Here is a 3,565-nt window from a genome sequence, read left to right as displayed (position 1 = left end):
AAAAATGAACCCTACTGCCTACTCCAACCTAAATCAAATACCCTTACTTCCTATTTGTTATTGTTTCCAGGTCCTTCAACAAGCTAGTTTCTCCCCTCTAGGCCTAAGTCCATTATTAATGTTCCTAAAAAATAGGACTCAGGGGCTGGGCACAGTGGCTCACACTTATAATCCCAGCACTTTGGGAGGCTGAGGTGGGCAGATCGCTTGAGCCCAGGAGTTTGAGACCAGCTTGGGCAACATGGCAAAACCCCATCTCTAAAAATAAATAAATAAATAAATACAAAAATCAGCCAGTCTTGGTGATGCACACCTATAGTCCCAGCTACCCAGGAGGCTGAAGTGGGAGGATCACTTGAGCATGGGAGGTAGAGGTTGCACTTGAGCATAGGAGGTAGAGGTAGAGCCCAGACTGAGCCACTGCACTCCAGTCTGGATGACAGAATGAGACCCTATCTCAAAAAAAAAAAAGAAAAAGAAAAAGAAGTGGGATTTACCCCATTTGCTATGATTTGCTAGTATCCACCATGAAGCATAATTTTATTCACAAATGTCTGCATTTCAGATTACAGAGAAAAAATTGGAAACTATCCAAAAATTGAAGAGAACTGAATAAATAATGATATAGCCACATGATGGAGTATTTGCAGCCACTAAAAGATGTTTAAAGACAAAAAATGTTTATAAACATGGAAAGATTTTTTTAAAGACATGATACAAAATTATATACATATTATATAAACATTTCGCAGAAAAAAAGATGGAGATACAACAAAATATAAATGTATTACATTTAGTGGCACTTTCCTGTTTGTTTTTCTATGCCTTCTAAATTTTCTATAATGTGCATTTACTACTTGTTAGAGTGGAAAGTAAAATAAAGGAAGGGAGAGTGTTTCCTGAAGGAAGGGCTCTATTCAGGGTCTTTCTTACCAGTAGAATGAAGCAGCACCACCATGACCTTTATTTTAAACAGTGTATTAGCAATTACAGAGTCTGTTTGTTTCTTAGTAATGTGGCCCTAAGTCCATTACCTTTTTTGGCTACCATCTTTATACTCAGCTTATAGTCCAACAAAACCTTTTTTGTAAAACCTAGAATTCTAGACTTTATCTCTCCATTATTTTGTATCATTGGTTTAGAAAGACAGGTGACATTTCATTTTCTTAGGTTTAGCCCATTGTCCAAATTTGTCAGGATCCCTTTTGGTACTAACTTTGTCTTCTCATACAAGAGCTACTTCTTCCAGTGGCAGGTCATTTGCAAATTTTCTTAACCTGCCACCAATATCCTCAAACCAGAAATTTATTAAAATGTCACATAAGGTAAAATGAGGACAGAAACTGTGATTTCACACCAGCACAGATCCATCAATGAGCAACCTTTGAAAACAGCTTTGGAAGGGTTAGACACCCACTTCATTAAATCCCTACCCAACCATCATCTCTCCCTCTTATCCAAAGATTTTATGAGAAATTGTTCAATGACTCTTTGGAACCAACATATAAGCATTCCTGGATAAACATGTCATAAGATTCTCATACAGCCTGTGGATTTTCTTATTTTTGACTAAGGGATACTTGTTTTCTGCTATTCTAATGGGAAATAGCATAAAATCAGCAGTAAAGATAAGAAAAGATTCAGTATCTCTAGATTCATGCATTATCACATTGACCAAACCAGAAAGTTTGCTGTACTTAAATTGTCTTAGGGCCAGGCATGGTGGCTCACACCTGTAATCCCCTCACTTTGGGAGGCCGAGGCAGGCGGATCACCTGAGGTCAGGAGTTCGAGACCAGTCTGGCCAGCACAGTGAAACCTCGTCTCTACTAAAACTACAAAAAATTAGCTGGGTGTGGTGGCAGGTGCCTGTAATCCCAGCTACTCGGGAGGCTGAGGCACGAGAATCACTTGAACCCAGGAGGTGGAGGTTGCAGTGAGCCAAAATTGTGCCACTGCACTCCAGCCTGGGCAACATAGCATTACTCTAGCTCAAAAAAAAAATTGTCTTAGAAAATGTCTAAAGATAAAAATGTGTTAGACCTCTATTAGGTCATATGGTATAAATTCCACTGTTATCTAGAGGAAATTATAATACATCGGAAGTTACCTTAAAGGATTCCTAACTACAAGCTAAAAGGATAAATACTAGAGCACTTTTTGGTAGGTCACATAGCATGGTAAAGGTATTGATTTGCCAGTGATCAGCTGCGCGACTTTGAAAAAGCCACCTGAACCCCCCGCCCCAAGAGCAAGCTTCTTTAAATCATAAAAATGGAGATGATACCTAGCCTTAGGGGATGTACTAAAGACAGAATGAGGTGATTAATAATTGTTCACATATATTAAGGTGCTGTATGCCACACTCCAGCACTTTGCATGGTTCACATAATTTAGTCCTCACATGACCCTAGGAAGTAGTATGATGACCATCCCCATATACTCGACATGCTAAGATACAAAGTAACTGGCCTGATCCACACAGAAAGTGGTGGCCCTGGCATTTGAAGCCCCTGACTCCAGAGCCTGCACTCTTAGGACTACATCTACAGAGTGAATATTTATGTTTTTGCCTCCCAGCATCCATTCTTCCACCTTTTGGTAATTGACCCTTAAATTCTTAGAGTCCCCCTATCTGTGTCTAATCCTGGTGAGACTAACAGTCAGGATGTTCATCTCTCTAGCCATGATGAAAGCCAGGCTGGATTTCCCTCATGACGTTATACATGGAGGGACCTGATTCATTCCCTTAGGAATGCCTTGAAAGCCTACTGGAGGAGGCCACAGTGGCTCACACCAGTAACCCAGCACACTGAGAGGCCGAGGCAGCAGGATCACTGGAGCCCAGGAGTTTGAGACCAACTGGGCCACATGGTGAGACTCAGTCTCTGCAAAAAATACAATAATTAGGCCGGGCACAGTGGATCACCTGAGGTCAGGAGTTCAAGACCAGCCTGGCCAACATGGCGAAACCCCATCTCTACTAAAAATACAAAAATTAGCAGAGCGTGGTGGTGCACACTTGTAGTCCCAGCTACTCGGGAGGCTGAGGCAGAAGAATCGCTTGAACCTGGGAGGCAGAAGTTGCAGTGAGCCAAGACAGCCAAGATTGGTAGCACTGCACTCCAGCCTGGGCAAGAGAGTGAGACTCTATCTCAAAATATATATATACATACACACACACATATATATACATATATATATATACACACACACACACATATACATATATCCACACACACATATATATACACATATATACATACATATATACATATATATACACACACACACATATATATACACACACACACATATATATATATAAGCTGAGCATGGTGGTACATGCTTGTAATCCCAGCTACTCGACAGGCTAAGGTGAGAGGATCACTTGAGCCCAGGAGGTTGAGGCTGCAGTGAGCCATGTTTGTGCCACTGCATTCCCGCCTGGACAAGAGAGTGAGACTGTGTCTCAAAGAAAAGACTATTGGGCCTGCTGCGTGGATCCAAAGAACTACCTGTGGTTACTGTCCCAATAAACCCTCTTTTTTCCTAAGTTAGCTAG

The sequence above is a fragment of the Pongo pygmaeus genome, chromosome 15 (genome assembly GCF_028885625.2).
Source record: "Pongo pygmaeus isolate AG05252 chromosome 15, NHGRI_mPonPyg2-v2.0_pri, whole genome shotgun sequence".
Classification (NCBI taxonomy): Eukaryota; Metazoa; Chordata; class Mammalia; order Primates; family Hominidae; genus Pongo; species Pongo pygmaeus.
This window is presented reverse-complemented; position numbering follows the sequence as displayed.